A 23,122-nucleotide genomic window follows, 5' to 3' on the forward strand; every position below is an offset into this window, starting at 1 on the left:
AAGGGTGATAAACCATCCAATTTGTAAAGAACAAAACCATGAGTTTGCTCCTCATGCTCTTCCAGGTTGTTGAAAAGGAATGAGTGTATGATTGTCCACATCATTTATCTAAGAAACACAATTGCTTGGAGAATTTAAAAATATTAAGCACTACTAATAACAGGCTCTGCAGTGTATTGAAACTAATAAAATATTTTATATGATTTAAATTATTTCTACCACTCTAGGCTCTATTATCACATCTTATTTGTTCAACAAGCAGGTGATGCAAATACTAGCAACTAATTTTTCTAAAAGATAGTACTGGGATTTGAAGACTGAGAGAGCCCTACAGAGCCTACAGAGCCCTTCAGGGACTTACCAGACTTCAACAAAATTCTCCAAAACCTCTGATTCCCCTAAACTCACTCTTTTCCCCAACTAGAATGTTCAATCCAGCAAAGAAATAATGCACTCACCAGCCCAGCAATGATTCCAACTTATAGAAACAGAACAATTACTGTAATTACTCATGCCTTCAAAATCACTTTTGTTAAACACAGAATAACCCAAGTGCTTGGATTCTGAAACATCAGTAATTATCTCAACCCATTCCTGGAAAAAAAGTTCACCATGAAAACATTTCAATTCAGGGTTGGCATTGTGGGGGAGCAGATTAAAGTGCTGCCAGCAGGGGCCAGCGCCATGGCTCACTTGGTTAATCCTCCACCTGCGGCGCCGGAATCCCATATGGACACCGGGTTCTAGTCCCTGTTGCTCCTCTTCCAGTCCAGCTCTCTGCTGTGGCCCGGGAGGGCAGTGGAGGATGGCCCAAGTGCTTGGGCTCCTGCACCTGCATGGGAGACCCGGAGGAGGCACCTGGCTCCTGGCTCCAGATCAGCATAGTTCCTGGCATTTGGGCAGTGAACCAACAGAAGGAAGATCTCTCTCTCTCTCTCTCTCTCTCTCTCTCTCTCACTGTCTAACTCTATCTGTCAAAAAAACAAAAAAAAGTGCTGCTAGCAGTGCTGGCAACTTATATGGGCACCGGTTTGAGTCCTGGATGCTCCACTTCTGATCCAGCTCCCTGCTAATGCACTTGGGAAAGAAGCTGAAGATGGCTCAGGTGCTTGGGCTCCTGCCACCCACATGGGAGACCCTGAAGAAGCTCCTGGCTCCTGGCTTTGGCCTGGCCTATCCCTGGTTGTTGCAGCCATTTGGGGACTCAATCAGATGATGGAAGATCACATTATTTCTCCCTCTCTCTCTCTGCCTCTCTCTCTCTCCTTAACTCTGCCTTTCAAATAATAAATAAATCTTTAAAAATATTTTAATTAGATGAAGAAATAATTTCTTTAAAATTCCTTATATGTGTACTGAAATGTTATATGGTAGCCCAAAAATATGTACAAGTATTATTAATAAAATTTGTTTTACAGGCCGGTGCCGCGGCTCACTAGGCTAATCCTCCGCCTTGTGGTGCCGGCACACCAGGTTCTAGTCCTGGTTGGGGCGCCGGATTCTGTCCCGGTTGCCCCTCTTCCAGGCCAGCTCTCTGCTGTGGCCAGGGAGTGCAGTGGAGGATGGCCCAAGTGCTTGGGCCCTGCACCCCATGGGAGACCAGGATAAGTACTTGGCTCCTGCCTCCAGATCAGGCGGCCATTGGAGGGTGAACCAACAGCAAAAAGGAAGACCTTTCTCTCTGTCTCTCTCTCTCTCTCACTGTTCACTCTGCCTGTCAAAAAAAAAAATGTTTTACAAACAATATATGCTGGTTCATTAAAGCAAAAATATTTTCATTAACTGCACATTAAAAATAACATAAACAGAAGGACTATACATGTTCTATATTTATAGAGTTTAAAATTTCTTAGTTGTATCTGCAATACTGTGTCACTTGCATTTTACTTGTGGAGAATCTAATCTTGAAAAAGAGTCAAATAGATTGTTTTCAGTTTTTATTTTCATAAAATTGCCTGCAATGTTCTTCAAAGTTATATTTTATATCAACAAATTTGAGATTGTTGAAGCCTTCAAAGAAACAATTCTTGGAATATGCTAATAGTAAGTTGTATGTTTCCAGTTGTATGTCAGTTAAACACCAGGACTCTGCAGCTCAGACTTCTAGAACCCAACTCCTCATTTTAGAGCTTATTGTCTCAGGCGATACTGTAGAAATCTGAACCTCACTTTACTCCTGAGGACAACAGGGTCAATAATATGCCTACAAACCACCTAGGACACTTCATTGTAAGTTTCACAAAATTCTTCTCCAACTTGAGGAAAAGCAATTGACCCCTGGAAAGACTTCGATCCTCATCAGCCTCCAGTTTCTAAGGTTTTGTGCCAATCCTGGCTTACTTCAGGACAGACAGCTCAGTGGTTGTCAGCCTCACACCTCACACTGCTACGTCTAGAATAAGCGCGATCCACTCTTTACTCAGCCTCCAAATACAAGCCATCTCCTTTCCTCTGGATTTCACCACAGAGACGCACATGCCCACCCTCACAAAAATGTTTCTATGGCAGGAAGAACAGAAGGAAGCATTATACTTGGTGTAGACCAAAGTGTGGAGCCAGGAGGCTGGCTTAGTCTTAAACCACAGAGTAGTTTCACAGTGGGAGGGGGCAGGAATGGAAGTTGAGGATACCAAAAATCAGGGTCCCCTTAAGGCTGCCTTATAGAGTTACATAGAATTTAAAGTAAATAATACATGTGGTTGCACCTAGGAGAGACTCTGACAATAAAAGGTACATAAACATTAGGCACTTTAGTCTAATGTTTTTCCTATTTTGATTTGATTTTGATAATCTTAACTAGTAATTTAATAGAAGGCAGATTAAATGCTGTATCTTAGAAATATTTTTTAGGATATCTGTCCTACATAACTGACTTAGACTATTGCCATTTTATGTCCTGAATTTGGCTTTCCTAGAGAGCCAAATCTGTTCAAACAGTTCTTTGCCCTTGATGGCCCTCATTTTCCCCATGAAACAAATATTTATAAATCAAACTAGCCATTCAGCAATAGTTGCTTGGCAATATAAACTACAGTAACTTAATGAATTAGTCCATTGACTGTATGTGTTCATCATATACCCTCAAATGCAATGAATTTTTGGTTGAACTTAAAAAGGATTAAAAATAGCTGTTGGAGCCAGCACTGTGGCATAGTAGGCTAAGCTTCTGCCTGCTAAGCCAGCATCCCTTATAGGTACCGACTCATGTTGTGGCTGCTTCTCTTCCAATCCAGCTCGCTGGGAGCAGAGTTGAGATTCAAACCCAGGCACTCTGATATGGGATGCAGACATCCCAAGAGACGTTTTAAGTGTTACATTAAACAAGCCTTCCCTCAAGGAGTTATTTTTACTGTAAGGTAGAATGCAGAAACCATGTATTCTTAACTCCTCCCCACCACACACACAAACAGACACACACTTGCCATGCTCTATGTCTGGAGTTGATCAAGAGCTCCACAATTAGCATAAATCTCCATGCACAGGAGCCCAAGAGTTCCTGAGTTTATATTGTCATACAAAGACTACTTACCTCTCTGCATCACAGAATCCAAATGTGGCAGTGTCCAAATGTGGTCAATGTCCAAATGTCCAAATGTCCATGGATGATTCATTAAGTCTGTATCCAAAAGGAAGAAACTTGTGGTTAATAAAAAAAAAAAAAAAAAAGAAAAGAAAATCTACCACAGACTGATCAGTTCTGTTATTAGTGACAAGGTCCTGGATAAAGGAAGTTAACATCACACCAGAATTCAATGGGACCACTACGCTTAGTGAAATAAGCCAAACCCAAAGAGACAAGTATCATATGATCATATGTTTACTCTGGCTTGTGGTAGCTACTATGTAGAATACAAAAAACAACCCATACTGTGTTTGAGTGAAATTGACATCTTGAAATTTGATGATTGTCTTACTCCTAGGGAACACTGGTCTTTACACTTTTTTCTTTTCAAAGATTTATTTATTTGTTTGAAAGTCAGAGTTACACAGAAAGAGGAGACACACACACACACACACAGAGAGAGAGAGAGAGAGAGAGAGAGAGAGAGAGAGAGAGAGAGGGAGGTCTTCCATCCGCTGGTTCATTACCCAGTTGGCTGCAATGGTTGGAGCTGTGCCGATCCGAAGCCAGGAGCCAGGAGCTTCCTCCAGGTCTCTCACATGAGTTCAGATGCCCAAGGCTTTGGGCCATCTTCCACTGCTTTCCCAGGCCATAGCAGAGAGCTGGATCCGAAGTAGAGCAGCGAGGTCTCAAACCAGTGCTCATATGGGATGTGGGCACTTCAGGCCAGGGCATTAACCCACTGGGCCACAGTGCCGGCCCCTCTTTACACTTTCTACTTGTTGAACTCCTTATTTAGTGGATGATTAAGCCTGTGATTATAATTTGAAAGTATGTTTTGCAAAAGTTGAAAGAAAACAATAGGAGAAAGGCAGGAGGGAGGAGGGTGAAAAGTAGCCTTATGTGCTTAAAATTATATATATGAAATACTTGAAAACTGTTTTCTTTATGTAAATTTTTAAAAACACACAGAACAGTCCCATGGCTACAAGAATTCCTCATACAACCTTATAAACCACATCCACTTCTCTTTCATAAAATTATTTTATAGAATGCCTTGGGGTTGGTGCTGTGGTGCAGCGGGTAAAGCCGCTGCCTGCAGTGCCAGTATCCCATATGGCACCTATTGGAGTCCCGGCTGCTCCACTTCTGATCCAGCTCTCTGCTATGGCCTGGGAAAGCAGTAGAAGATGGCCCAAGTCCTTGGGCTCCTGCACCCACATGGGAGACCTGAAGAAGCTGCTGGCTCCTGGCTTTGGATTGGCCCAGTGGACCAGCTCCAGCCATTGTGACCACCTAGGAAGTGAACTAGCGGATGGAAGACCTCCCTGCCCCCAGCTCTGCATCTCTGTAGCTCTGCCTTTCAAATAAATAAATAAATCTTAAAAAGAAACAAAAAAGAAAGCCTTAATATTTTACATTTCCACCATCAGTATATGAGGTCTAGTTGCTTTCTAACCTTGTCAGAATTTGGTATTGCAATTTTTTTTTTTTTTTGCTTCTGCCACTTTTATAGATATGTAGAGATATCACATGTGGTTTCACTTTGTATTTCCATAAATGCTACTGATGTAATAACTTTTCATGTGCTTACTGGCCGTCTTTGTGCTCTTTTCACTAATAGGTTTCTTCATGTCTTCTGCACATTTTCTGATTAGATCGTTTTATTGCTGTTAAGTTTTGAGAATTCTTTGTATAATGTACCTATTAGTTTTTTGTTAGATATGTGGTTAAGAAATACTTTCTCTCAGTGTATGTCTTGCCTTTTCTTCCCCTTAACAGGCCTTAGACAGTGCAAATTCCTTAGTTTTGGTGAAGTACAATTTATCAGTTTCTCTTTATATGGATAGTACTTTTGATATCAAGTCTAATAATTCATTGCTTGGTCTTAGAACCTGAGGATGTTTCTCCTGCATAGAAATGTCATAGGTTTATGTCTTATATGTAAGTCCATGATCTTTTCTGAGTTAATAGCTGAATAAAGATGTGAGACTTAAAAAAAAAAGAATTTATTGGGATTAACATAGGCAAGGAGGTTGTTAGCAAGGAGGAGCTGAGGTCACCACTCCCTCCTTTCAGCCCTGCTTGTGTTGCAACCCTGCCTGCACTGTTCAACCCTCCTGTCCTTTCCATGTCGTGGAAAACTGTAGCTTTTGCAATTTTCCCTCTTAAAATGAGCCCTGGTAAAAAAAAATAACCAATGCCAGCTGTGTCCCACTGATGATCTGTAGCTCATTACCTGATTATTTTAATAAAATGACCATGGTTGACATACCCACTCTTCATGGTTTTTGGCTACCTGAGTGTCCTCTTTTTTTTGTGATACTTTTATATTTTTGCCAATTTCAAAACTAAGATCGGACATTTTCTTAATCTTAATTTTATTGTCTGATTGTCTACTGGATAGGATGTATACAACCTGGAGATGTACTCTCTGATGTACAGACCTGAAGCAGTTATCTTAATCTAGTCAATGGCTCTGTATTCTCATAATATTGTCCTTTCTGAAATATACATTCTCAGTTTCATAAAAACCAATATGTTAATCTTTGTTCTTATAGTTTTCTTTTGTAACTAATTCAGAGATTGCTATATAACTCAAGCAAGCAAAGATTTTCTCCTATATTTTATCATGGACGCTTTATTATTTTACCTTTTACATATAGATCGATCACCAACCTCATTAATTTTTTAAAAGACTTGTTTATTTAAAAGGTAGAGTGACAGACACAGAAGGAAACACAAAGAGAGAGAGAAATCTTCCATCTGCTGGTTGACTCTTCAAATAGCCACACAGCTGGGGTTGGGCCAGGCTGAAGTGAGGAGCCAGGAACTCCATCAATTTCTGTATAGTGTATGGCGGGGGTCCAAGTACTTGAGCTATTGTCCATTGCTTTAACCAGACTCCTGGCGTCTGTGTGGTGATTCTGCACCTCTTGCCCCCACCGTGCTTCTCCTCTCAGAACGAGTGCACAGCAACAATCCACTGCTTCCTAGGTACATTATAAAGAGGCTAGATTGGAAATGAAGCAGCTGGGATTCCAACCAACATTCTGATAAGGGATACCAGTGTCTCAAGCTGTGGTTTTATCCACTGTACTGCAGTGGCCCTTCAAATTAGTTTTTGCATGTCAAGATTAATGCTATAATTTGTGAATATCCAATTCACCCTGCACAATTTATTGAAAAGATCATCCTTGTCACAACAAATTACTGATCACAAAACACATGAACACCCCTATGTGGGTCCCTCTCTGGATGTGATTCCCTATTCTGTACCTCTATCCTTGAAGCAATACCATGCACTCACAATTACTGTAGCTTTACAACATGTCTTGATACCTGGTAGTATAAATCATCCAGATTTATTCTGCTTGAAGATTCCCTTGACATACAAATCCTTTGCATTTTCTTATAAAAATTCCTAATTTCCATTTTTTATGAAAAATATGCTGGGATTTTGATTTGGATTATGTTTAATCTCTAGCTCAATTTGGGTGGGCTTTTAAACCTTCAAACAGTGTTTTAACTTTCTGTTACTATGTAACAAAGTACTACAAAATTAGGATATTAGAACAACACTCCTTTATTATCTTACAGGTCCATAGTCAGAAATCGGGGCCTGGTTTATCTGAATTCTCTTCCCAGGACTCACACATCTGCAATTGAACTGTTAGCAGGGTCTAGGTTCTCAGTGGAGGCTCAGGATTCTGTTCTCAGTATGTTTTCTTCAAGATGAGGAGGAAAGAGAATCTCTGATTTCCTTCTCTGTCAAAATTCTCTTTAAAGGGCTCAGCTGATTATCCAGGCCTGCTAATCGTTAGCTTACACTAATAAGAGGTCTGCATTATATCTGCAAATCTTATCACCTTTGCCATATAACGTGACCAATCATGAGAGGGAGTGACAGCCAGCACCTACACCAAAGTCTACTGGATGAAAGTAAACTTAAAAGTCCTGGTCACAGTTAAGAGCAGATTATGGAAGGGTGTGAATCACTAGGGCTCACTGCAAATTCTACAAGCGCTAAGTCTTCCAGTGTAGGAACATGGTATTCTTTCTTCTGATGCCATTTTAAACTTTTCCTTGTATATTTTATATTTGGCTTTGTAAAAATATAGCTCATCTGTTAGATTTATTCCTTGGAATTTGATGTTCTTGTGTGCTGCTGTAAATGATATTTTAGTTATTTTTAATTCAGGTTTTTGACATTAAAGATACAATTTATATTTGTATATTAACATTAATCTAATAACTTTCTGAAATTTATTTCCAGGAGTTTATATGTTACTATCAATAGATTTTTATAGACCCAATCATGTCATCTGTTTTGCTTATCCCCTAGTCTTTATCATTTTTCTTACTTTTTTGAACTACACAGAATCCATTAAATATGTTTAACAGAAATGGTAACAGTGGCTTCCTTGCCTTCTCAAACTATGAGGAAACTCCTAAGAAAAATTTCAGAAACTTCCTTTTATTGCTTACATGTCAAAAGTTGTTTTTTTAAACTATTAATGAATTCTTATTTTTCAATGTAATCATATCAATAAATTTTCTAATATTTAGCCTACCCTCCTTATCTGAAATAAATTCCTCTATGTCGTGATAACATATCATGGATTTTATGCATTACTTTGTGTTACTAATGTATTGTAGACGGTTTGCTTTCAGACACTGAATTGCAATTTTTCTTTCTTCTGTTGTCCTTGTCAGGTTTTAGTATCAGATTTATTTTGGTTTCATAAAATTCATTGGGAAGTACTCCCTTTTTTATATTCCCTGGAAGGTTTTTTTTTTTCCCCCTACTATTACTTCTTCCTTACATATTTAGAAGAATTCACTAATAAAGGCTAGGGCTTGGGGCCAGCACCATGGCTCACTTGGTTAATCCTCTGCCTGTGGTGCCGGGTTCTAGTCCCGGTTGCTCCTCTTTCAGTCCAGCTCTCTGCTGTGGCCTGGGAGGGCAGTGGAGGATGGCCCAAGTGCTTGGGCCCTGCACCCACATGGGATACTGGGAGGAAGCACCTGGCTCCTGGCTTCAGATTGGCACAGTGCCGGCTGTGGTGGCCATTTGGGGGTGAACCAATGGAAGGAAGACCTTTCTGTCTGCCTCTATGTCTATAACTCTGTCAAATAAATATTTAAAAAAGGCTAGGGCTTGCTTTTCATGAATATATTATTTATTTTTAAAACAGCCTTCTGTCAATATTTAACATATATAAATTGATGAGTCTGTCCAGACAAAATCATCCCCTTCAACCTCAAAGACATATTCATCAATTCTCAAAATTTCTCTGTGTTCTGTGTGTTTTCGTGTTTCTCTTTGTGGTAAGGATACTTAACATGAGATCTACCCCCTTACCACTGAAACTGTTGGGCTTCAGAATCAATTTCTTCATCATGGTTCATAGGACTGTTTGGACACTATCCTTCTCATTTTGGTAGGCTGTATTTCTTAAAGAATTTTTTACTGTCATGCATCCTATCTTCAGTCAGTATTAGTTGTAATCTATAATTTCTTTCCACTTCACTTAATCTAATCTAAATAGTAATTAACTGTTGAAAGATTAGCAACCTGTGGAGAGTTTCCACCACTACCCTCACCCTGGGCCTCCAACCATCAATGAGAAAGTTAATTTTTGACATAGAATCTTCTGAAGCTGCCAGGGATGTGTTTGCCAACTTTTTGCATCTTTTTCATAAGCAATCATCCATAACGAACAATCAAATATTTAAGGACCATTTTGTTTATACTTTGTGTTTTTAAAACTTCTAAAACATTATATCTAGAAATTTTGCTAGTGAATCCTCAGTAGTTGAAATAAGAATTGGTAAAACATTTGAACAAACTAAAACTCAAGTTACTTCACCCATGGCAATAGGATCACCAATTTACCATCTCAACATTTCCTCAGTAAGTCATTAATGTGGCATGAAATGGATATGTTTCAGGCTAAAAATAAAGATGATTTTTTCATAACTTCATAATGTGAAAATATCCTAATACTGAGTAAGAAATTCAAGGAAGTATCTGTATTTTTTTGTCTTGTACCTAAAAATTGAAGGGGCCAACACTGTTTTCTGATTATTTCATCCTTTATATGAATAAAGTTTAATTATTTTAATTCTGAAGATATTTTAATGTATGGGTATTTTTTTTAAGAATTACTTTTATTTATTTGAAAGACAGAATTACAGAGAGGGTAGAGCCAGAGAGAGGTCTCCCATTCTACTGGTTCACTCCCCAAATGATCGCAACAGCCAGAGCTGAGCTGATCCGAAGCCAGGAGCCAGAAGCCTCTTCTGCGTCTCCCACATGGGTGCAGGAGCCCAAGCACTTGGGCCATCTTCTACTGCTTTCTCAGAACATAGCAGAGAGCTGGATCGGAAGAGGAGCAGCCAGGACTCGAAACGGTGCCCATATGAGATGCTGGCACTGCAGGCTGGGGCTTTAACCCGCTGCACCACAGCGCCGGGCCCTAATGTATGGGTATTAAGAAGTTAGCAATTGTATCTGAAATTCAGGTGAATATAAAATTTGTTACAATGTATTTAAAATATTTAAATAAAATTAATGTTCAGTTTCAAGGTTTAAAATATATTAAAACAACTGCACTAGCTGGTGAAATGGCAGTACTAAACTAGACATTAGGCCACCCAGTATCCTGTTACTGGGGCAAGTCATTCTAAGAGTTTAGCTTCAGGGATCAACACTGTGGTGCAGTGAGTTCAGCCACCTCTGCAGCACCAGCATCCCATACTGGTGCCGGATTGAGTCCTGGCTGCTCTGTTTCTGATTCAGTTCCCTGCTAATATGCCTGGAAAGGCAGTGATGGATGGCCCAGTGGTTGGGACCCTGCGCCCAGGTGGTAGACCCAGAGGAAGATCCTGGCTCCTGCTTTTGGCTTGGCTGAACCTATTTGGGGAATACACCAGAGCATAAAGATATGTCTTTCTTTCTTTCCCTCCATCCGACACCCCTGTAAATTGAACATTCAATTAAATAGTAAATAAACATAAAAAAAGAGTTTAGCTTTAGTTACTTTATTTGCAAAATGAGATGAGATCAGACTAAATAAGCTTCAAGATTTATTCAGTTCTTGACTTTATATGACTATCAAATGTATACACTTTTGACAGTATTTATGAAGATAAATGCTTACACCATTTGCAAAATAGGAAAAAATGAAGGGGCCAACATTGTGACCCAGCCACCACTCCCATATCAGTTTGAGTGTCAGTGTGCATCCTGGCTGGTTGCTTACTATCCAGAATCCTGCCAATGCAATCTAAGGAGCAGTGGATGATGGTCCAGTAATTGGACTCTGTCATCCACCTTGGCTCTTGTGGGCATTTGGGGAATGAACCAGCAGAAGAAAGTGCTCACTCATTCTCTCTCTCTCTCTCTCTCTCTCTCTCTCTCTCTCATTTTTTAAGTAGAGTAAAATCAATAAATACATACTTAGAAGTTTAAAAAACATCTCTGTCCTTAATGTGCTGTACATTTTGATTTAATGCTATAACTAGTACTCAAACAGTATGTTTCACTTTGTGTTTCTATGTGGGTGCAAACTGTTGAAATCTTTATACTAAATTGATCTACTGTATATAAAGAGATTTGAAAATGAATCTTGATGCAAATGGAAGGGGAGAGGGAGCGGGAGAGGGGAGGGTTGCGGGTGGGAGGGAAGTTATGGGAGGGGGAAGCCATTGTAACCCATAAGCTGTACACTGGAAATTTATATTCATTAAATAAAAGTTAAAAAAAAAACAACCAGGAAAAATTTACAATTATATGAAATGGTCAAAAAACAGTTGTAAATTTTAATGATTGCTGACATAATAAAAGTGTTCATGAGGAGGAACAGAATTATTTTTAAAATTATTTTTAATGGAAATACCAATATAGTGGGAAATTTTATTATAATATGGTCAGTGTGGAAAATAAGGTTTATAGATGTCCATTAAATTGGCAGGACAACAGTGATATGAACAATAATAGATACATGGTAGGTGCTTTGTACAAAGAATGGTTTAGAAAATAATCAAGAACATTTTAACAGTAATTATAGAATACCAGTTCTTTACTGGTTCTTTCAATTAAAATGCACTACACAGATTCCCTGTTCCCCCAGTTGACACTGAGCCTCAAGAACTCATCCCAGCAAGATGATGGATTCTTCCTGTAGGGGACTTTGGCTCAAGGACTCTCCATCAATCTGATCAAAATGATTTTGGAATTGTGCTTTGCTGCAGTTTGAAGCTGTTTCAACCTAATCCTCCTTCCTTCCCTCTCTTCTACATGTATCTGACCTGAATTTTTGTGGTCTGAAGTTTCTTCATTTTGTCCTACCCCCTTCCTCAGTAAATCTCTCAAAACATTCTATTTTGCTATCTACTTCTCAGCTACTACTACTTCTCTACAATGTACCAGGCTCTTTCATGAACTGATTAATTTAAGCCACACAAGAGCCATACAGCACAAGTTAGAAGATTAAGGCATAAAGAGATTAAATAGCTAATTGAAAGTCATTTCATTGGTAAGTACAGAGCTAATATCCAATCCATCGTTTGTCTGATACCAAATCTGTGTTCTTAAATATTATACTACATGGTTTTATAGTGCATTGTGACATGTTTTTTAGTTTTTTACTCAAATATTCTAAAACAACTATTTTCATTATTAGAAGTATGGTGGTTTCAAAACATATCATTCACTCCCTGCTGCCTCCAGGCACATTACTTTATTAATTGGCTTAATGGTTGAGTAGGTCAACAACATACAAATTAAAGGAAATAGTTTACAATTATATGGTTTCCACACAGAACCCACAAACCATTCCATCAGAAAATCATTTTTTCATACTTGTGTAGACCCTGATAAATATTTAAATAAGATCTGTCACGTTAGGTGTTTAAAAAAATCAGTTTCAAATATTCTTGAATATTTGTATAACATTTTTAGATTTGACAACCTAATATTTGTACATATAACTTAAAATCTTGGATAGTGCTTGCTGAATGATACATTCAAGTTAAAAAAAAGCAACTTGCTGATATCTCAAACTGAAAAATTATTGAATGATACATTCAAGTTAAAAAAAAAGCAACTTGCTGATATCTCAAACTGAAAAATTATTTTAATGGTTTTAATTTGAGGAAGGTATGATCAAATTAATAAGATTCCCTTAACATATCAAGTTCTTTTTCTATAGATTATATTTATTAATATTTCCCAGTGATTTTTGTTGTTGCTGCTGTTCAAATATCAGCTAACAGACAGCTTGCTTCTTGTGGAAACACTCAGAGTTCTCTCTTTCTCATCTCCTCTGTTCTTCTAATCACTAGTCTTTTTGCTATACACAACTACATAGATCATTCCAAAGGGAATTTAAATCTCTATGATTTGTGAGAGGGAGAGACAGAAAGATTGAATATTTGGCAATTTTGGCTTTTAATACTTTGTATATATATTTTATATATACATATAATATACTTCACATGTCTGTATTAATGCTTACAATTGTACTAAAATCTTTATTGATTTGAAGTTAGCCTTAAAAGCACTATACTCTTTTTGCATCTAATCAACCAAAAAGAAATTTGTTTTTACCAAGAACAAAGGAAAGTGTTTTACTTTACATCACTGTGCAAACTGAAGGAAAAAAGAGACATATGAAAATAGTCCACTTGATTTTGTTATTTGATCCACTGGTGGTTTTGCTCAGTTTGGAGGAGTTTCAGAGGGTGCAACAAATTATTGAAGGGGTCAGTGAGGAATCAAATGGAGGGCAAGCATGCTCAGATAAGAACAGTTTTCCCCAAGTGTGAATTGAATGTTCTCACATGTGTTACATCTTCATAAGCATCACCAATCCTCCACACTCCATGTACAAAATGCTCATTTGGAAGCTCAGCAGAAGGCTGCACTTCTTGTGCATTTTGATGCTTTTATTTCCTGCCTGGATCGGTTCCTATTGATGCACAAATTCACATAACAAAATGCTTCTTCCTCCCTATTGCCAAATATTTCTTCAATGGCTTCTTTCTCCAGCTCAGTCCCTCATCACTCACTATTTGAACTTGTAAATTATTTGCTTTCTGAAGCCAATGTGAATACAAATTTGTGTGCCAAATCTAAGGATGTGGATCTGTAGGAATTTAATAAGAAGGTACAAATACATGATAATTTTCTCTGGTGGTATCTCCTTAGTGGTCTGATGGAAAAAACAAAAACTCTGTTTAAATATATTATAATTCTGAAATTTCATTACTTAAGTATTCACTCCTTTGTGTCCTCAGTATTAAATTCTACATATCAGGTCAGCTCCAAGATGGCAGAATAGGGAGGGAGCTCACTGAGAGTCCAGGAAAAGATAGTTTAATAAAAGTGGAGATAGTGTAGTCACAGGGAAGAGTTAGGGAAAAAACTTCAGAGGAAACTCTTCTGGAATTAGAGGGACACGGTGGATCTACATGGAGGACATGGGTGCCCATGGCTCGGGAGCCCAGCTGCCGAGAGTCTTCTCTGCCCCACCAGTGCTGGAAAAAGAGGTGAGGCGAAACCACAGTAGCCCAAGATGCTGGCAGAAAAGTGGCAGGAAGAGCCTAGAGGGAATGAGGCTTAAAGCCGCATGGGGGAAAAGTACAACAGCCTAACTAGAGGAGAGAAAAAAATAAAAGGGATGGTACAGACATGATTCTCTCTCTCCACACCCCTTACAAAGGTGTGCGAAACAATAGAGCAGGCCCCATTTTGGACATATATAACAGCTGTGCCAGCTCAGGGCTGCACCTGCCCTCAGCCAAGCAGAAAACCTGATTCTGGTGGGGAGTAATAACAGGAGACTAAGACCTAGTGAATGTGTGGAGCTTATGAACAGGGACTGTGAAAAAAAAAAAAAAAACAAAAAACTGAGTGTGTGTGGGAGAACTCACAGTGTGGCTGAGACGTGAGTAGTCTCAGTAGGGGATGCCACAAGCTTGGGTGACCTTGGCTACCTGGTGAGAGACATTGCAGGGGAGTCTGAGCTTACACTGAGGATTGCACAGATCCTTCGTGTGGTCCTTGGGACAGAGCAGATGAATATTATACCCCCGGGGCTAGAGCTCAGGCACTGATTGCCATCAAGAAGAGCTGAGCGGAATTACTTCCCTTCTGAATAAAAAAAGGATACAGAGAAGATTTACCATGCCAAACCTGGGTGTGTAACCTTTGACACACCCTTAACCCTGAAGAACTGAACAGAGCTCTCTGGCCACACCCACCACAACCTCTAGAGATTCACCAAAAGCAGACAGTCCACTTAATCCAGAGTCATAGTATAACAAGGAAAGCCACCACAGCAGAAAAAAAAAAAAAGAAAGAAAGAAAAGAAGACGAAGAAACCAAAGAATATCTCCACAATGCTGAACAACAAATGCAAAAACTGAGGAAACAAGAACAAGACATCATGATGCTCCCAAATGAACATGACACTCCAATACAAAATTATGAAGATGATGAGATACAAGAAATGCAAGATAAGGATTTTAAGAAATTTATGATAAGAACATTTAGAAAGTATCAAAAACAAATGCATGAACTACAGAAATCCATGCAGGACAGGACAGAAAATCTCTGTCGTGAAAATGAAATTTTAAGGAGGAATCAAAATGAAATGAGGAATTTAGTAGAACATGAAATTGAAATATTGAAGAGAAATCAAAATGAAATGAAGAATTCAAGCTGGCGCCGCGGCTCAATAGGCTAATCCTCTGCCTAGCGGTGCCGGCACAGGGCGCCGGATTCTGTCCTGGTTGCCCCTCTTCCAGGTCAGCTCTCTGCTGTGGCCAGGGAGTGCAGTGGAGGATGGCCCAAGTGCTTGGGCCCTGCACCCCATGGGAGACCAGGATAAGCACCTGGCTCCTGCCATCGGATCAGTGTGGTGCGCTGGCTGCAGCGTGCTGGCCGTGGTGGCCATTGGAGAGTGAACCAATGGCAAAGGAAGACCTTTCTCTCTGTCTCTCTCTCTCTCACTGTCCACTCTGCCTGTCAAAAAAAATGAAATTAAGAATTCAATAGAACAAATAAAAAACACATTTGAGAGCCCTAAAAACAGAATCAGTGATCTAGAAGAGAGAATATTGGACTTAGAAGACTGAGCACAGGAAAGTATACAGTCAAACCAAAGAAAAGGAGAGGAAATTAGAAATCTAAAAAATATTGTTGGGAATCTACAGGATACTATTAAAAAACCCAAAATTCAGGTTCTAGGAGTTTCTGAAGGCATTGAGAAAGAGAAAGGATTAGAAGGCCTTTTTAGTGAGATACTAGCAGAAAACTTCCCGGGATTGGAGAATGAAAGAGACATCCAAGTACAGGAAGCACATAGATCCCCCAGTAAACATGACCAAAAGAGATCCTCACCACAACACATCGTAATCAAACTCACCACAATGAAACGTAAAGAAAAGATTCTAAAATGTGAAAGAGAAAAATATCAGATTACTCTCAGAGGATCTCCAATTAGACTCACAGCTGACTTCTCATCAGAAACCCTACAGGCTAGGAGGTAATGGCAAGATACAGCCCACAACTAAGAGAAAAAAACTGCCAGCCCAGGATATTATAGCAAACAGAAATTGAAAGAATTTGTCGCCACTCGTCCAGCCCTGCAAAAGATGATTAAAGATGTATTACACACAGAAACACAGAAACATGGCCATCAAATGAAAGAAGGTAAAGAAAGAAAATATGTCAGTAAAAGATGACAGAAAGTTCAAAGCATATATTAGAAATATCTTTGGAAAAATGGCAGGTCAAAGTCACTACTTATCAATAGTCGCATTGAATATAAATGGCCTCAACTCTCCAATTAAAAGACACAGACTGGCTGAATGGATTAAAAAACAAAACCCATCTATTTGCTGCTTACAAGAAACACATCTCCCCAACAAAGATGCATTCAGACTGAAAGTGAAAGGTTGGAAAAATATATTCCATGCCACCAGAAACCAAAAAAGAGCTGGCGTAGCCATCTTAATATCAGACAAATAAACTTTAACACAAAAACTATTAAGAGAGACAAAGAGGGGCACTATATAATCATTAAGGGATCAATTCAACAGGAAGATGTAACTATTATAAACATTTGGAGCTGGTTAAAAAACCCATGAGATTTTTGCCAGCATGGAAAGCCAAGACACTGTGGCAAAAAAAAAAAAAAAAAAAAGGGGGCTGGTGCCTTGGCTCACTTGGCTAATCCTCTACCTGTGGCACTGGCATCCCATATGGGCACTGGGTTCTAGTCCCGGCTGCTCCTCTTCCAGTCCAGCTCTCTGCTGTGGCCCAGGAGGGCAGTGGAGGATGGCCCAAGTACTTGGGCCCCTGCACTCACATGGGAGACCAGGAAGAAGCACCTGGCTCCTGGCTCCGGATTGGCGCAGCGCCAGGCGTAGTGGCCATTTGGGGTGTGAACCAATGGAAGGAAGACATTTCTCTGTCTCTCTCACTACCTATATCTCTATCTGTCAAATAAATAAAAAAAATTACCTAAATGAAAGATTTCTGTGAGTGAGATCCCAGTGGAAAGAACGGGCCATCAAAGAAGGAGGTACCTTTCTCTAAAGGGAAGAGAGAACTTCCACTTTGAATATGGCCTTGTCTAAATAAGATCGGAGTCAGCGAACTCAAAAGGCTTACATAGCCTTAGCAGCTCATGACAAGAGCCTCAGGTGATTACTGATGTCATAAACAAGAGTGTTAACTTGTTAAGTCAACAACAAGAGTCACTGTGCACCTGCTTCCCATGTGGACCTCTGTCCTTAATATGTTGTACCATGTGAATTAATGGTAAAACTACTACTCAGAAAGTACTCTATATTTTGCGTGTCTGTGTGGGTGCAGTCTGTTGAAATCTTTATTAGTATATACTAAGTTGATCTTCTGTATATAAAGATAATTGAAAATGAATCGTGATGAAGAATGGAATGGGAGAGGAAGTGGGAGATAGGATTGGTTGTAGATGGGAGGGAGGTTATGGGGGGGAAAGCTGCTATGATTCAAAAGTTGTAAATTTATAATTATTAAAGTTGAAAAAAAATTACCAAATTTGAAAACCAGATGAATGTCCATTAAAAGTGGAATGCATTTTTATAAATGTTGTTTATAATCATACAATGAAATTCTATTATTCAGTTTAAAATAAACAAAACTATACATAGAAGTATAGATTTCAGAAACAGTGTATTGAATAAATGTTTCAAAATGATATGTGCATTATGATATATAAAATTTAGCAAAACACAATATAATGCAATATAATGCATAAGGATGTACCTGAATGTAGAAGGGAATATTCACCAATATCAAGTACCTGTAGAGAGGAATGATTATGAAGATGTGCAGAGGGCTTTAATTTCATCTGTAATGATTTTATTCTTTAAAAAAAAACAATGATCTGAAATCAACATGAAAACATTCATTATGTCTAGGTGGTAAAATCATAAAAGTCTGATTTTTTTTTAAATCTACATATCCCTCATTGGTTACAATCATACCTTAAAATGTACTTTGATGTCCCATAGAAAAGAATTGAAGATCAAGGCCAGTAGCAGTAGGGAAAAAGAACAAGAGCCTTGGTTGAAAAGATGTCAGGACAGTGGAAGAAGGAACCCAAAATCAAACTCTTGGGTTGTGGCAGGATATCTTCCTAGAGACTGTTGACAGGTTTGCCTATAATTGATTCTGTGCAAATATATTTTTTGTAAGTGGAATTAGCTGAAAGCTATTTCAATCAAATAAAAAGATGATACTTTTAATTCTTTCTTGAGTTACTCAAGAGCAAAGAGTTACATCTCCTTTCCATTATTTTTGCCAAGGTTTTTAGTTAAACGTTTCTCCTTTTGTTGCCAATTTTAAATACAGGTTTATTTAAGACATTGCATTTTCCACTTAGATACAGGGCTTACAAAGTGCAAAGTTATTTAGCTTCCCTGTGTACATGCTATATATTCAAGTATTGAATTTATTATAGCAGTGGAACTTTTTTTTTTTACTTTTATTTAGTAAATATAAATTTTCAAACTACAGCTTATGGATTACAGTGGCTTTTTACCCCCCATAACTTCCCTTCCAACTGCAACCCTCCCATCTCCCACTCCCTCTCCCATTCCATTCACATCAAGATTCATTTTTAATTATCTTTATATACAGAAGATCAATTTAGTATATATTAAGTAAAGATTTTAACAGTTTGCACTCACACAGAAACACAAAGTGTAAAGTACTGTTTAAGTATTAGTTATAGCATTAATTCACATTGTACAATACAACACATTAAGGACAGAGCTCCTACATGAGGAGTAAGTGCACAGTGGCTCCTGTTGTTGACCCAACAAATTGACACTCTTGTTTATGGCATCAGTAATCACCCTAGGCTCTTGTCATGAGTTGCCAAGGCTATAGAAGCCTTTTGAGCTCGCCGACTCTGATCTTATTTAGACAAGGCCATATTCAAAGTGGAAGTTCTCTCTTCCCTTCAGAGAAAGGTACCTCCTTCTTTGATGGCCTGTTCTTTCCACTGGGATCTCACTCGCAGAGATCTTTCATTTAGGTGTTTTTTTTTTTTTTTTTGTCAGAGTGTCTTGGCTTTCCATGCCTAAAATATTCTCATGGGCTCTTCAGCCAGATCCACATGCCATAAGGGCTGATTCTGAGGCCAGAGTATAGCAGAGGAACTTTAAAACTGCCATAGAATTTGCTACAAATTTGGGTCCTTCCATCTTTTACTGTGTGGAACAACACCACATCTACATGTGGCTGGCTTAATCAACCTCTTTAATGGTGGGCCCTGAGGAAGCACCACCAGATGGAGGAGCTCTCCCAGTAGGGAAGCCCCCAGGCTTTCCCCTGGCATGCCTCCTGCACTCTGTTATAGCTTGGTGACACTTCTTATGCATAGAAAAATATTTTTCCCTATAAATGCAGAAGTATGTACAGAATGAAGGTAAACTATGGAAAACAAAATAAATAGCTTAACTTTTAGAAAATATAATCTTTGTGTTTTTCATTAAGCCAGTGTTACAGTAGTTTCAGAGCAGTTTGTGAATCTAAACTTGGTATCCGTAAAACTTCAGAGATGATAATGACTATCTAATCTAAATCTTTCATTGTCCAATTGGTGAACAAAAGTCTCCTAAATCCCAGTTCAGAGATGACCATACCATGACAATGCCAGTCTCTTTGATTTTTTTCCAAAGTAATCAGTAAGAAGCAGATTTATTTTTAATTATTTCAGGACTAGAATTAAAATCTGTAAGATAGATTGGATGAAGATGGCAGAGTAGGGAGGGAGCTTACTGCTCTAGTCTAGGAGAAGATAGCTTAAAACAAGTGGAGAGCGTGCAGTCTCAGGGAAGAGTCAGGGAGAAAATTGCAGAGGAAATTCCATGCAAATTAGAGGGATACATCAGACTTACATGGAGGGTGTGCACCCCAGCAGTGTGGAGGGTGTGCACCCCAGCAGCCAAGGGCCTCCACACCAGCTTTGGAGAGTGGTGATCCAGACTATAGCAGCCCAAGCTACTGGCAATAAAGCTGCAGGAAAATCCTGGAGGGAATCCAGCTGGGAGCCCTGTGGGGGATAGTGTACCTGCTAAAGTAAAGGAGAAAAAAGGAGGGGGGCACATTTCTCTCTCCCTGATCACCCTGCAATGGCACCCTGTAACAAGGCGATAGAGACCAGGCACCATTTTGGACTTACACAACAGCTGCACCAGCTCAGGTCCACACCCAGCAACCAGTAGAGCATAGAATCCTGAGTTTGGCAGGGAGAACTGACAGGGGGCTGGGTACTCGTGACTGTGGGAGGCCTATGTGTCAGGACTGTGAAAACACTGAGGCTGTCTGCGAAGGCTCAGGTTTGGCTGGGACTTTGGGCAGTCACTGTGGGAGGCTCCACACACTGAGGCTCCTTGGTTCCCTGGTGAGGGACACTGCTGGGGAATCTGCTTACTCTAAAGACTGCACAGATCCCCTGTGTGGTCCTTGTGGAAGTGCAGATAGATAATATACCCACTGGGGCTAGCACCCAAGCACTGCTCTCCTTTGAGGAGAGTAAATAAGCTGATTCTATGCCAACAGAACAGAAAAACCTCCTCTCTAATTTAAAAAAACAAAACAAAACAGAGATTTACCATGCCCAACCTTGGTGTCACCTTAACATTCCCTTCACCCTAGAGAACTGAACAGAGCTCCCTGGCCACACCCACCACACATCTCTAGGTATTCGCTGAAAGCAGACACTCCACTAATCCACACAAAGTCCAAAGATAAAAGCTGCCACAGCAAGAAAACAAAGAAACCAAGGAGTATCTCCATAAATGCCAAATAATACATGCACCAATTCAAGAAACAATAAGGAACACAATATGACGCCCCCAAAAGAATACAACACTTCAATACTACATTGCAAAGATAAAGAGTTTGAAGAAATGCTAGAAATGGATTTCAAAAAATGCATCTAGGATTACTTAGAAGTAGTCAGAAGCAAATGTATAAGCTAATGAAATCTGTACATGACATGAAAGAAAATTTCTCCCATGAATTGAGATCTTAAAGAGAAAGCAAAATGAAATCTTGAAAATGAAGAATTCAATAGAACAAATAAAAAATATGGTGGAAAGCATTAACAACAGAATCAGTGAAGCAGAAGAAACAATATCCAATTTAGAAGATAAGAAGAAATAAGAAAACTAAAAACACTTGTGGGAATCTACAGGAAACAATCAAACAATCCAACACACAGGTTTTAGGAGTTCCTGAAGGCATGGAAAGAGAGAAAGGATCAGAGGGCCATTTAAGGGAAATAATAATAGAAAATTTCCCTAATTTGGAGAAAGAAAGGGACATCCAAGTATAGAAAGCACATAGAAGTCCTAACAGACGTGAGCAGAAAAGATCTACAGCAAGACACATTGTAATCAAACTCTCCACAGTAAAACATAAAGAAAAGATTCTAAAATGTGCACGAGAGAAATGCCAGATTACTTCCAGAAGATCTCCAATTATAGTCACAGCAGACTTCTCATCAGAAACTCTACATACTAGGAGGGAATAATGAGATATATTCCAAGTCTTAAGAGAAAAAAACCCAGAATACTATACCCTGAAAAGCTCTCATTTATGAATGAAGGTGAAATTAAGATCTTCCATAACAAATGGAAATTCAAAGAATTTGTCACCACCCATCCAGCCCTACAAAAGATGCTTAAGGATGTGCTGCACACAGAAACACACAAACATGGTCATCACTATGAAAGAAGGTAAAGGATGAAAATCTCCCAGTAAAAGGACAAAGGAAATTCAAAGTAAAAAATAAGAATATTTATGGAAAAATGGAAGAGAAAAGTCCTTACTTACCAATAATCACTTTGAATGTAAATGGCCTCAACCCTCCAGTTAAAAGACACAGACTGGCTGAATGGATTAAAATATAAAACCTATCTCTTGCTGCCAACAAGAAAAACATCTCACCAACAAAGTTGCATGCAGAATGAAAATGAAAAGATGGAAAAAGATATTGTATGTTAACAGAAACCGAAAAAAAGAGCTCGTGTAGCCATCCAAATATCAGACAAAATAGACTTTAACACAAAAACTTTTAAAATAAGGGCCCTATGGAATGATTAAGGTATCAATTCAATAAGAAGACGTAACTATTATAAGTATATATGCACCTAATTACAGGGCACCTGGCTATTTAAAAGAAATGTTAAAGGATCTAAAGGGAAACATAGACTCTAATACAATAACAATGGGGGACTTCAGTACCCCACTTTCAGCAATGGACAGATCAGCCAGACAGAAAATCAGCAAGGAAACAGCATAGATATTCGACACTATAGACCAAATGAACCTATAGATAGCTGCAGAACTTTCCATCCTACAGTTGTGGAATTTACATTCTACTCACCAGTGCATGAAACTTTCTCTAGTATTGACTGCAGGCTAGGCCATAAAGCAAGTGTCAGTAAATTCAAAAATTAAAATCATACCATGTTCCTTCTCAGATCACAATGAAATGAAGCTGGAAATCAGCAACTCAGGAATCTACAGAACATATAAAAACACTTGGAGACTGAACAACATGCTCCTAAATGAACAGTGGGCCACTGAAGAGATCAAAAGAGAAATAAAAAAATTTCTGGAAGCAAATGATGATGACAATACAACACATCAAAACTTCTGGGATATAGCAAAAGCAGTGTTAACAGGAAAGTTTATAGCAATTGCTGCCTACATCAAGAAATTAGAGAGGCACCTAATAAATGAACTATCGATGCATCTCAAGGATGTAGAAAAACAGCAGCAAACAAAACCAAAAACTAGTAAGTGAAAAGAAATAATTAAAATAAGAAAAGAAGCACACAAAATTGAAACTAGAAAAACAATACAAAAGATCAGCAAAACAAAGAGCTGGTTTTTTGAAAAAATAAACAAAATTGATACACCATTGGGCCATCTAATCAAAAAAAGAAGAAGACCAAATTAATAAATTAGAGATGAAAAGTGAA

At 38.8% G+C, this 23,122-nt stretch overlaps 1 protein-coding gene across 1 annotated transcript in view; it reads right to left on the reverse strand.

Moving 5' to 3' along the window:
- ACSS3 (acyl-CoA synthetase short chain family member 3) overlaps positions 1 to 23,122 on the reverse strand; it is a 353,512-nt gene that overhangs the window by 247,318 nt on the left and 83,072 nt on the right. Inside the window, exon 2 of the mRNA XM_062203158.1 lies at positions 3,530 to 3,616. The gene's annotated coding sequence lies outside the window, so the exon portion shown is untranslated. The remainder of the gene's footprint in view (positions 1 to 3,529; positions 3,617 to 23,122) is intronic.

Source organism: Lepus europaeus, chromosome 10, assembly GCF_033115175.1.
Source record: "Lepus europaeus isolate LE1 chromosome 10, mLepTim1.pri, whole genome shotgun sequence".
NCBI lineage: Eukaryota > Metazoa > Chordata > Mammalia > Lagomorpha > Leporidae > Lepus > Lepus europaeus.